The sequence below is a fragment of the Canis lupus genome, chromosome 1 (genome assembly GCF_048164855.1).
Source record: "Canis lupus baileyi chromosome 1, mCanLup2.hap1, whole genome shotgun sequence".
Lineage (NCBI taxonomy): Eukaryota > Metazoa > Chordata > Mammalia > Carnivora > Canidae > Canis > Canis lupus.
In genome coordinates, this window is record NC_132838.1 from 3,186,011 (window position 1) to 3,200,240 (window position 14,230).

Consider the following 14,230-nt stretch of genomic DNA (forward strand, 5'->3'; position numbering starts at 1 on the left):
CTTCAGTCTGCAGAAATGTTCATCTCAATTCCGAAAAGCAGCCACATCCCCCACTCAGATAAGCCAACTTCCTCACCAGCACAGGAAACATAAATACTGGGAAAATTTGAATTAAACCGCATGACACCAACAATGATACAAGTGTTCTTAGGAACTGGAGAAATGCAACTTGGGAGCTTGGATCAACTTAACATTGTTAGTTCCACTGTGAGGATAGTCTCTAGAAAGATCCTTAAAAAACAAAAAACAAAAAACAAAACCCTAACAAACTTTACTCAAGTACTTTTGATACGCTTTGGAGAGCTTTGGAACACAAACATGCCCATCAGCATCGAGCAAAAGTTGACCTTCCATGAAGAAGGAACCATGACCGCCCCCTCGCCTGTTCCAAGGGCCATCTCTGCAGCAGTTCTCAAAAAAGTGAAACAGGAGACAAAGGGATGGAACCAGTCCTTTAGAAGGTCTTTCTGTTTCAAAAATGTTTGCCTTTAGCTATTTCTCTCCTTCCCACCACAAGAGATCAATGTTATTAAAATAGCCACATCACATTTGTTTCTTTTTTTTTTCCTGGGATCCCCATGTAGCAGCATGATAGGAATGCCTGCCCAGGTTGAGTCCTCACTGGCCACTCAGCAGGATGGAGGCACTTTACAATTGTCACCAGTGCCACCCTCCCCCCCCTTTTTTTTAAGATTTTATTTATTTACTCATGAGAGACACAGAGAGAGAGGCAGAGACACAGGCAGAGGGAGAAGAAGGCTCCCTGCGGGGAGCCCGATGCAGAACTCAATCCCAGGACCCCAGGATCACGCCCTAAGCCGAAGGCAGACACTCAACCACTGAGCCACCCAGCTTCCCCCCACCCCCACCCCATTCTTACCGCCTTCTGCCCCCAGGACACCGAGGCTCCAGGGCCAGGAAAGCAGAGTCCCTGTGGGACAGGCAGGCCAGAAGGGGAGGCGGAGGCCATGCATGTGCAGGATAACAGATTTAAAGCATTTGAACTCCAAGCAAAGTGTAAAAACAACATCTTTCTCTAAGAAAGGTTATTGGTCAAAAACACAATTTGGTCTTCCAAGGATCCATGTTGGTGAAGAAAAAATTATGTTAAAAACCAGAAAACAAATTTCTATCACTTGAAACACAGCAAAAGGTTAAGGAGAGGAAACATGGGGAGAGCACGCAGAGGTCAAAGCATATTACATATAAATTAATGCAACAGGAAAGATTAAAATTGAATTTTAAAATGCTATAATCACATACTGGAATAAAGCTTGTAGGATGGACGTTGAAGACAAGGGACTTTCAAGAAATGAACTCTGAGATGCTAGCATGTTGCCTACTTAAGAAATAAACCCCAGTACTTTTGTCCTAGCAGGTCATTGTTCTACAATGGAAGGTGGATGTGGTTCTGTCAGGAACTGTGACACAGGGATCAAATAGCAACACGCATGAATGTGCCTGTGGGTGATGCATATGCATGCAGAATGCATGTGACAGAACTAAGAAATCTGGTCTACGTTCACTTTGATCGTTCTGGGTGGCAATATATATATATATCCTTTCTTAGGTTGATTTACTGCACAGCTGTTTCAGAGAATAGATATCAAGACTTCTTGTTTTGATATTAAAATATATTTGAATTGTATAGCATCATTCCTGTGCACACCTCAGAGAATTTTAAAACTGTGTCTTCTTGTTAGTAAAATTTTTGTGAAGCCAGGAAACCAGGACCCAATAACCAGTAGACTTTGAGGCCTATGGGAATTATCTGACCGATGTCTGACTATCACATCTTTTTCTGTCTGCATTCCTGCTACCGACATCTGCTCACACAGTACACGTGGTATTATCTATTACAGAAGCATTTTCAAATCATGTGTTAATCTACAGGGAAAATAGGAGCTGGTGGGGATGGCTTAGTGAGGGGCACACCAGGGGATTTTATGTGAAAAATTGTCTTAGATGAATTTGGAAATCAAGAAAGCAAAAGCAAAATGACAAATCAGTAGATGTCAGGTTCTTTCCACACAGTATAGGATTTTAGCATGCTTTGACCCTACAGCTCGGTGGAGCCAGCAGAGTCCAGCTAAGGGTGGCATTTCGGGTCACATGGCCTGGTGGTAGCTGTGGTTCGATGCTCCACATTAGCAGAGCCAGTAAGAGCCAAGGGCTGCTTCTCTGCAGGTGCATCATTCTCCACTGCGGACGGCATGGCCCTCTCTCAACCCTGGTGAAGAGACTGTCCCCTCCATGTTCGCTGTGAGCTCTGTGTGGCATCTTTTTTTCGACAACAGAGACTCTAATGTGTAATGTCTCCTAGGTCACATGGCCCAGAGGACAAGGCTCTTCCCCCACATAAACTGGCCACCTTTCTCAATCTCCTGGTTATACGTTGAAGCAATATTCCTCGACAGGGAAGATCCTGCCTCCAGAAGCCAAGAGATGTAAGGATTATTGTTCCTTCTCAGCAGTGAGAACTGCAAGACAGGACAAGCTGTCTGTTACTCTGAATGGATGCCCCCGCTCCCCGTATCTAGCCCCCTAGTCACCCCTAGCATGGGTACATGTGGTGGCCACCAGAATTTCGGTCAGCCTTAGCTCACACCCTCTGAGGCTGGGGACCCCGTGCACTAGCCACCTCCCGCCCATTTGGTGCAAACGGCCTGATGCCATCAATCTAGTGTACCCAGTTGATGCCCAGCTGACCCAGGTCAGTGTGGGCTACCTCAGTGCAGAGGTGGAAACCACAGCCCTAGTGGAGGAATGTAAACATGTGCTCATATCTGTTCCCAGGGAGGGCAAGCTGCCTCCGACCCTCTTTCTGGTAGAGATGGAAAAGAACACACCAAATATCCTACATCCAGCATATCACATGTGGGATGGCATGGCCCACACGCATCCTCAGGCTGTCTCTGATCTGTGCCAGGGGTGGCAGATAGAATTAAATGGAGAAATCCACCGTCCTGCATCCTTTAGGTCTCTTAGGGTGGCACCAGTTTCTGGATGCTCCCCCAGGTGCAGAATCGCTCTCATCCTCCCTCTTGGTTAGCACGGGGACATCTTAGTGGTTTTCACTTAACCTGCCAAAGAGGAATCGGTGCCGGGATAGGCTAATTACCACATAATTACATTTGGGACCAGGAAAAAGACCACCAGGTGGCCCCGTGAGGTCCACGAGTGGCTGTAGTACAGTCGGGGCAGTGCTCCATTTGCTCCTATGTGTTCCCGCCACAAAGAGGTGTCAAGGTGGTGCCTGAGGTCTCTGGGCTTCTGTGTCACATGGGCCCCAGGTCCGAGCATCCTGGCCACTGTGGGAGGCGCTCCTCTATCTGCATGCAGGTGCTCAGCCTCCTGGAGACTCCTGTGGGGAAAGACAGGGAACTGTGACTGTGTGCCTTCACCATGGCGATGTTGTAAGATCCTTTCCACTGGGGACACAGCCTCGTCAGCCAGAGGCTTCTGGGACTGAAGACTAGTTAAGGTCTAGCAACTGGGACTATTTGCTGGGACAATTGCCCTCATCTTCTGCCACTCAATGCTAATTTGGTTATATTGTACAGATGGAGCATGTGGCTGTCCAGCTGCCGTCAGGACTGCTGTGCCCCGTTCAACATCTGCACGTCTCCCTGCAGCCTCGGGACTGTGATCACTGCTACCAGGGGCTTTGGACAGTCCCCTCTGGGCCCAGCTGTGCTGGGATCTTATGTTCTTCATTGCTGGCTAATCCCAGCTCAGCAAAAGCACCTGCTAACATCAGAGTGAGAACCCCTGAAAGCCGATGTGTGTGAACTGCTCCCCGCCCCACACACACACTGTAATAGGTCAGCTATTTTAAATCCATCTCAAATCAGCTATTTACTAAATCATATAAGTGTTTTTATAAACCCCAAAGTGTAAACATTCGTGGGGTTGTTGCGCTCATACACACATGTTTATGAACTGGAAGCCTGGAAGAACGTAAATGCATGGACACCCTAGGCACCCTTAGATCTCACTGATTTGGCCAATGTCACAAATGTTTGGTTTTCTCACCACCGCTGAGGCTACAAGGGGAGGCCAGAGTCAGCCAGTTACAGGGTAATAGTGGCTGCAAACCCTCAGCCACTACGCTCCTCTTCTGTCACTGTGCCATCTGCGGAGCTTCCCTCATCCCATTTCAGGGCTTCCCAGATTGGTTGCATTGCTAACGATTCACACATTCGCATCTTCTCCTGGAGCTGTTGGTCTGCCATAGTGGCTGTTCTGTGATGAATACAAGAGGGATCCCCCTTAACTAGATGGCCAGCGCTTGCTAGTGTTATGATGATGATACTAGCTACTATTTGCTACAGAACAAAAAGCAGAATTCTTCACCCAGATCTAGTAGACTGCCCCTTGGTAGCTGTCTCATGTAGGATGACTCTTCATTATTGCTTTCTGTTACTTCGTTCCCTCTGAGATCTTGCCATGGAAACGACTCCAGTGTTCACCGAGACATTAAAATTCCTGAAGAAATTGCTGGGAACATTGACAGTTAGGAAATGGGCTCCTACAACGGTGAGCACAGAGGAGAAGAGCCCAGCCAGCAGGCGGCAGGACCGGCCCAGCAATAGGCAGGATGCCCCGGCAGGTCCAAGAGGAGGACAAGGAAGCGTGGGTTTCTGAGTGGAGGGTCACAAAGAGAGAAGCTCATGCCACACCCTGGGAACCCCAGGAACTGGCGGTCAGAAGTTAGGCAGGGACGGGAACAGGAGCAGGCCTGGCAAGAGTCATGACGCCAAGTCACAAGAGTCATGACGCCAAACCTAATTATTCATGATGCCACTTTGCAGGGTCATGATGCCACTCCACAGTCATGATGCCACACTGCAGGTCATGATGCCACTCCACAGGCCACAGGTCACATCCTATAGGTCACAGACATCATGGCAGGATTCAGCCATGGAGGCCATGGGAAGATCATCTGGCTTGTGGATATTCCCCATGACCTGTCCTCAGTGTGGCCTTGAGAGAGGCTGAGGCTTAACTGGATTATTTCCTCACTGCAAGTGGCTGTTTACCCTGGGTCCTGAGGATTAAAAGTCAGTGGAGACTAAGATAAATCAGTAGCAACTGCTGGGAATATATTTCCCATTAGAGCATAATTTGTCCTGATCCAACCTCCCACTTTATGGGAACACCATGAATTTTATCTTGAGGGTTTGGGGGTATACCTTATTTTGTGCTCTTTCTCAGAAACACCCCAGTTTACATGTTAGGTGCTCCTTCCTTCTCCCATTTGCTCCCTAGTTATTGTTCTTTTCAAACTCCCTTTCAAGTGTTTTTACTTCACAAGGCTACCTGAGGGTGAGAAGGAGCAGGGCACACAGGCTGTGGTGGCCGAGAACCTTCTGAATGTCCTGGAACGTTTGCATTTGCATGCCCTCTTCCCTCCAACAGGCAATCGCTGACTCCGCCAAGACACCCTGCTTTTACTCCATCTACAGCCAGAAATCTAGACCAATACCAAAGCCAGCCACTTCCAGCAGTGTTCTCTCTGCATTACAGTTTGTGAAATAAATCATTTTACGGAATTTTTATGGTGTCAGAGGTCATGGGAGAATTGTCAGCCTCCCTCGGTTCAAGAACAGGTTAATGTGCAAGGATTCTGATGACATCACTTTAATCTTTATTTAACCATGGTGATTTGAAAACAGAAACAGGAAGTATTCTAAATTAATTTACAAAGAGCTCTGGTTCTCAGCCTCGGAAGAAGGACAGCTTACCACAGCTGTAGGGAGACTGGGGATTCTCTCTGAGCTCAGAAACCAGATTTGAGACAAGTCATAAGTGGGGACCCACTACTGATAGCAATCAGAAGACCAAACTCTACAACCAGGAGAACTTACAATGAGGCTCCCTGGGATGCATATCCCGAATAAAATTAATTTTGGCGTCCCACGGGGAATAAACCTTTGTCCTGGTACTGAACATTCCATCAGTTTGTATAAAAAATAACCCTCCAGTCCTAGAAACATTCTGATGGGATGGTGTTTATCCCCCTGCAGTGTATTTGTGCATGTAACAGATGACTGTGCTTGTAGAGATAGCGTGTACGCGTGAACATCTGTGTGCCCCTACACTTGCCTTGGAGTACAGAAACTCTCTTCTTTCTCAAAAGAAAATTCACTCTACAAAGCATTACTGAAACCTAATTCTGCTGGTAATTCTACAGGGGGTGTTGGGAAGGGAGCAAATTATATTGTCAGACACTCTGGGTTCCCTGGCTCCCTCCCTCCTAGATGTGTCTTTTCTCCCCAAATTATGATGTGCAGGCAGCCTTAAAATAGGGAGATTGTCCAATCATGGGTGTGGGGGGTGGGGCTCAAAAGCGGAGAAATCTCTCCAACAGAAATGCTATTTAAGTACCGGGTGCTGCTTGCTGAGGACGGCACCTGGAGGCTGGGCGGGCTGGCAGGCCTGGCTGCCCACCAGTGGGAGGAGAAGGACTTTGGTGCCTCGGCCTCTGGGAACCCACTGCCACCTGCTGGAGCCGCTCAGTGCACGTTGTCCCTCATGACCTTCAGACACTGGGAAGCCCGTGTGACACTGATTTGGGTTCCCAGGCCCTGAGTGGAGGACCAGTGGAGCCCACTCCTTGTGACCTGCAGAGCTGTAATAAAGGAGTTGTTTAAATGGCCGAGTCTATGGCGACATGGGTGATTCTCTTCTAAGCAGTGACTCAGGCTTCCAGAACCTTCTCAGCATTGAGGTGCATCCCCAGGAAGGCCAGCCTCCAAAGGCAACGCAGACCAGCATCTGAAGGGACATTGTTAAGGTAGGGCCTTCATGTCCATTGGCAGAGCTCACACTCACATTGCTGGGAACAGGGTCTTCCTGTCACCCCAGAAAGAGCTGACGTGGCAAATCCACGCAAGTGTCTCTACCTCAGAAAAGCTGTGCAAGCCACGCATCTTCCCCAGTTTCACATGCTCAGACACGTGCATTCCTTCTCAACTGCTGCTTCACAATTTCTGCAAATTTAGTGACTTACAAAAACACACATTTATTAGCTCACAGTTCCCTGTACCAGAGGTCCAGTTGTGAGTTAGCCCTGCTTGGGGTCAGACCAGGCTGGAATCAAGGTGTTGGTATTGTCTCAGGCACAGGGTCCTCCCACCAATGCCCTGACATGGGCAGGGTCCATGGCTGGGAGGCTGTAGGTCTGGGCCTTCTGATTTCGTGCTAGCTGCTGCTTGTGATCACTCCTGGCATCTGGAGGCCATTGTCAGGCATCCCCCCGGTGGACCCCCCAAACAGGTCACAAGTGCTTGCTTGTTTCCCAAGGCCAGTGGGAGGATCTCCTTCCAGCTTGTGACAACAGAGCTGCAGACAAAGTGGTGTGACCTCAGAGGGACCAGTTCACCATGTTCCATCCATGCTTAGGCAAGGAATCACAGAGGGCATCTCCACCAGAGCTGGGGTGTCCTGGGGGCACTTCAGAATCCTGCCTACCACATTTTGCTCAGAAGGCCTCCTGTACCTCAAGTTCCAAGAAGGTACATGTACCCAGGAGGGACGAGTACCCAGAAGCTATAGCACCAAAAGGAATCCCTTGAACTTCTCTGTCCCTGACTGACTCCTTTTCAGTGTAATAAAAACTGCACGGGCTGCTGGATTATTGTCATGCTTTTGATACCTTATCTTTCTGTAAATCCATTCATTCATTCACCACCCATTCATTCATTCATTCATTCTACTGAGTGTTTGCAATGTGATAGACACCAGTATAGATGCTAAGATTTTGCACAAGTGAACAAAACCAACCCAGTTCTTGTCTTTAGGGAAACCTACCTACTCAACCCTAAAGCTAAGTATATTTCTATTTGCTATGCTGACACATATGTGAACATGATAATTTGTGAACAATCCAACAAACATGGCTGTTAGTGAACAATTGGCGAAACCTGTTCTTCCTCTTGCATTGCCCAGGGGCCCCTCATGTTAAATGATACTTAATTCTGGTAATTCAAGCAATACTCATATTATGTTTGAAATTAATTTTATTTGTGTTTTTACAATATATGATACCACTATTCTCATTGAATGGAGTAGTCCCACCATTGGATCCTATCCATGACCTTTAAACACAAACAGCTATGTATTTTAAAGAACACTCTTGTAAAATTACTAAAATTCCCTGGGGGAACCATCTCAACCTTACCCACTTGTGTTTAATCTAGAGCCGAAAGTGACTCTTCTAATGGAGTTTCAAAAATCTTTTCAGTCCTCATAGAATTATTAAATAAAAGGGAAGGAAGATGGTTGAATATTCCTGCCCATGAAGTTGCATTTAAGTGTCAGCAGAGAATTAAAAATGTCGTGAAACAAGCTTCGCTCCGCTGAGCTACCGAAATCACCAGATGGTGTGCTAACGTCACCCGTGGTTCTGTTCTCTGCAGTACCTCTCCAAGAGCAAGTGTTACCTCTGACACTGTTTTGCATCCTATTGGAATTCCAGATGCAATATCAATTCCACTGAGACTCCCAGAAAAGGAGAGAAATTTCAAGCCACAAACACAGTACTTTCAAAGGAGCCAAGTAATGAATCTGCAAACACGTTTTATGTTTGAGCTTATTCTGTGCACACTGCATAAGGTAATCACCCGATCAATTATATTTAACCATGTAAATTCCCACAGGTTTCATTTCTGCTACAATATGAAAGGTTTATTTTGCTCCTGCCTCTCTCACTTATATCCACTGGCCTTTAGATTGCATTTAAATAATGTACGCTCCCCGGACCCCTGCTTCATGTGTGTAAATTCCCTCTCCCTCTATTCATCCCTTTCGATGCATGTAAATTGTGCAAGAATTTTCTTCCCTGTTAGACTGTTAACTTGTAGAGGAGATTACCAGTGCCTCATTGACCAAGGCTGTGATGAGTAGTGTCCTTCTCATAATAGGCATTTAATTAACACTTTTGAATAGAGGAATAAGGTCCTAGGTGAGTAAAGTATCTCCTGTAGTTAAATACCAAATACCTTTTGGCCAGAGAAGGTGACAATGCTCTCTTCACTGTAAGGTGATCCATTTGAGAAGCGAAAATGTCATCTGATCAGCGACATGACCACTTACTTTAAGGGTATATTTCTTAAGATAAAAGAGTCGGTGCCGATCCAGACTAAGCTCTGAGGCCATGCGCCCAGTGACTCCCATTCACATGTGACATTTTGTGGAAGGCTAAGTCTCCTTGGATGCCTACTCTTGAATCCACACTCCAGGTTCCTGGGTAGAGCTGTGTCCGGATTTCAGGAAGAGAGAATTTCCGGGTCCCTGGGCCTCTCAGGGTTGGAGACACGGGACTGAAACATACATTAACAGTCACCTGCTTTGTCCTGCATTTCTGGGTAACAACTGAATATTTTGAGTTTCCTCTTTGCTCGTTCAGTGTAAGTGAACACACACACACACACACACACACGCACACAGATTTCACCCAAACTCTGATCCTGTGGACATGTTACTTTTTAATGTTCGATGTTATGTTGACAAATTATAATACTTGACAGAAATGTCAAGTCTGTCACTAGTCTAGAGCCACGGCTCCTAGGTAGTTTCGGGCTCTGTTTCTGTTGCTTCTTCCCCCATTACTCTGAAGCATGAGGGCAAGGCATGCCCTGACAATTCCATCTGCTGAGGGCTCTATGCTGCTGTTGACCCAGCTGGCTCCCCCATTTCATTACTCGAAGCTCTAACTCCCAGTGTGACTGTATTTAGAAGTTAATCAAGGTTAAACGAGGTCATCAAGGTGGGCTTTAGTGCAATAGATTAGAGCTTTCAGACAGAGGAAGGTCTCTCTCTCTCTCTCTCTCTCTCTGTTGCCCTGTATCTCTTTCTTGCCCTCCATATGAAGACACAGAAGAACAATACCCCAACAACAAAGCTCTGAAACTGCCTCTTGTTAAGACAAGACTGATTCTGATTCTTTTTTTTTTTTTAAGACTGATTCTTTCTTGAGACCTTTCAAAATACCTCTTGCTCTTTGGGTTTGCACCATTCTTTTTTCTAGTTTTTAAAAAGTTTTTTGAACATGTTATAATATGCAAGAGATATTTGTGTTGCAATTGCAAAATTCAGGTATTTCCACCAAACTTGGAACCATGCAGGGATTTCTACAGTGTGTGGCACCTGTCTCAGCCCCAGGCCCCTGCTCTCCAGCCAGCTGAAGAGAGTGCTTCCAGGATGGATACATCTGGATTGTGGAGGGTGTGTGTTCATTCTAAAGGAAGGGACAGGAAGCCATTTGTAACTAACAGATTTTTAATCTATTTGCATTTCAGCACATTAAATTAAATATATTATATTCAAAGTTTCTGTCAATTTGGGGTATAGAACATTGCATTAACATAAAATGTTGAATTATTTCATCTTTTCACACAATCTTTAATTCACCCTATCTACTAGGGTGGTGAGTAAAAAGAGTGAGAAACAAAGAGAAAGTTCCTTTCTATCTCAAGTAGTTTGTATGGATTCCAAGGGAGAAATAGAATATATGCATCCTGAGGTAGTAAAATAACAAATTAAAACTTAGGAACACTCACTAATTCAATGACAACTCCAATGAGTAATGACTGAGGTCAATGTGTCCCTTTGCACTATTCGATATGTAAAGACCTGCATCTTCTTCCCTTTGTGTTCACTCGCAAAGCAACATTGCTTATCTTCTTGTGTTTCTCACAGGATTTTGCTATTTTAATTATCAAACGAGGGCATGATGAAATTAAATGCCTGACTTCAATCTAATGAAAGTTTCTTTTTAATTCTCTTTCTGACAGATTAGTGTTCAACATTTAAAAATAAACAGAGCACACAATCAGTAATCACAAACGGGAGAATGATTCAGTGCTGGATTCTGTGAAACTCGCCTTCCTTCTCTCTGTTTGCAGGCTCGGACAGGAAGCACACGTGCACCTGATTTGAATGTCCATGTCATCGGTCACTTAGATTATGTCTGTAGGCAGATATTACTGAATATTCTAGAGTTTTCATGAGTGCATACAATGAACAGTAGCTAGAAAAAGCTGTAAGAGTACTCAGATTGGAAAACACTATTTAAGTAAGGATTCATCCTTTTTATTCTACCCCTTCCTTAAAAATATCACCATGAAAATATATATATATATATTTATTCTTTTTGGTGGCGATATATATATATATCGCCACCAAAAAGAATAATGTCACTTGTCCACTCTCTTCCATGGCTTTCCTCATCTTCCTAAAAGAAAACCCATAGTCTTCCACCTGGCCTGCGGGCTGTGAAAGACGTGGTCCTCCCAGACCCAGCCTGCAGCTTTCTCTCTGCATCTCTGGGTTGTCCTTCCACCGAGCTGGGTGCCGGCTCATCTCTGACAGCTTTAGCACCATATGCACCTGCTCCCCGTGCCCTGACCCCAGGTTCTTCACCTAAGTCAACGGCTCTGAGACTATGATTTGAATCCGAGTCACCTGGAGCCAGGACACACACTGGCCCCCAGCCTGAGTTGCAGATTCGGGAAGGTCTAGGGTGAGGTCTGAGAGTCTGCACATCTGATGGGTTCTACGTGATGCTGCCGCTGCCCCTCCATGGGCCACCCTGAGAAACGCTGCCTGGAGTTCACTTCCTAAGGGTCAGCTCTAAGCTCACCTTTCACATCCTCGAGAAAGACTTCTTTTATTCCAGGGAAAGTCACGTTCCCTGAAGTATGCTTTCATTGTGCTGTATTTTTTTTCTGGTGGTGCTATAACTCACCATCACACATTTGAGGGAATACTTTATTTGGGTCTCTCCCCTCCACTACACTGTAAGCTCAGCAGCTGGCCTAACTCTTTTTCTCACAGGTATGTCCCGCTGTGTAAGTCATAGACTGTGCATTTCATTTTGCCAAATGTCTTCTTTCTGTTCAATAATAGTTTTAATAATAAATAACACTTCAATAAATACAATTTTCTTTAGTATTTTAGTTTTGCTTTTGTCTTATGGTATGAAATTCCATTCATTTTATGGAAAGGGAACTGCTTCATGAATGAAATGTGTTCCTTTCTATTCCCGCCCCCACAGACTGGTAACCATTCAACATATCACATGTACAGCTATTTTACTGTGCATATTCTCAAGAGTATTTAGAAATATCACATCATACTCTCAAAACATGCTTTTTTCACTTAAAATACCTTTTAAGTATTGCTTAAAGTATTGCTTAAGTATTGCTTGCTTTTTTCACTTAAAATACCTTTCATATCTTTCCACGGCAGTGAATATAAATATACCTTTATACCTTATCCTGTATAATAAATATATACTACTTACTAATATGGCATTACTAGGATTTACTTCTCCACTGATGTCATAAATATCACTTGGATGTTCCCACAGTTTCTCTATCATATGTTGAACATTTTTTTTTCATGAACATATTTATCTTTTCCAGTATTTCTCCTGGAAGTTACCCCTCCATTTTCAAATTTATTTGTATATTTTTAAAGTAGGCTCCACCTCTGCATAGGACTTGAACTCACAACCCTGAGATCATGACTTGAACTGATATCAAGAGTCAGACGCTAAACCGACTGAGCCACCCAGGTGACCTAAGTTTATTTGTATTTTAATATTAATATTTTTTTCACAAAAGTAGAAAGGATAGTTTAAGGAGACCCATCACCCACCTTCAACAATCTATTTTGTAATCTTATCTCACCAATAGTCCCCACACGTGTGACCATCGATGGTTTTAAAGTAGATCTCCACCATAACATCAGGTAATAAACACCACAGTATGTTTCTTAGAATGTTTTAAACCACCACCATGATACATTTTTGTTTTCTCCATAAACTTTTATTTTCTAAAGATTGTTTTTATTTTTTTTATTGGAGTTCAATTTGCCAACATATAGCATAACACCTAGTGAATTTTTTAAAGATTTTATTTACTTATTTGAGAGATAGAGAAAGAGCATTCACTTGAGTCAGGGGAGGGGCAAAGGGCCTGGGAGAATCAAGCCCACTCCCTGCTGAGCACAGAGCCTGACCCAGGACTCGATCCCATAACCCTGAGATGGTGACCTGAGCCGAAATCCAGAGCCGGATGCTTAAGTGACTGAGCCACCCAGGCACCCCCATAAAGGTTTATTTTAGAAGAGATGTATATTAATAGAAGAGTGTTGAAGGTAATAGAGTTCTCTATACCCCAAACCAATTTCCTCCTAATTAAGGATGTTAGTATTCCTCCACCTAATTAAGATGTTAGTATTAACATCTTAATTACTATTGTACATTTATCTAAATGAACCAATACTGACACATTTTTATTAAAATACACATTGTATTCATGTTTCTTAGTTTTCCCCTAATGTCCTCACACTCTAAACATCACACATTTATATTTTCTAGCTGCCCGTGGAGTTAGCTGGGCCCATTGGCGTGTGTGTGTGCAGGGGTTAGCACACACTCCGTCCGCAGAGAGGCTGACACAGCCCAGAGGCAACAAGCTCTCCTAGCACCCAGATCTTGGCTTCTGACACCATTTTCTAGTGAAAGGAGCCATGGATCTCGGAGAAATGGATGATCTTAGAACTGGTTCAGGAAGCGTTCAAAATGATGTTGGAGCACACTTGTTCTAGAAGGCAAGGAAGTACTCAACACACATACATACTCAACACACACACAATCATGTCATATGTCAAAGACACACAGACCAGTTGAAGAGCTCTGAGTGGGCAAGTGTGGAGCAGTTTGAGCAAGAGAATAAAGTGGTATCAAATTGTAATTCAATGTATGTGAGTCCACGTTGATACAGAAAATGATGGACATAACTGGGACAGAGAACAGACACATACCCAGTGCAGAGGGATTGACAGGGATGAAGGGCTCCTCTTGAGCCTCATGTCAGGGCTGCATGCCATCAGCATGACTTATTCTGGTCATGTCAACCTGGAACATCTACTTTTTTCCAAGTTTCTTCCGGTAACATCACTCTTTTTGCTCCTTCCCACACTGTTCTCTTGAGAAGCACATCACCATGCAGAGCCACATTCCAGAGGTAGGGGGATTTGCTCCATTTCCCTGAACATGGAGTATTTACACAAACAGATGTGAACCTGAGTCTTAACTGGTTTACTTGAGAAGTTCTCTGTGACCTGAAAAGGGATGATCTCTTCAATGTATTTACCTCCAACTAGTCATGGAATATTCAGACTAAGTAATAAGACTTAGACTAGACTGTTCATTTCT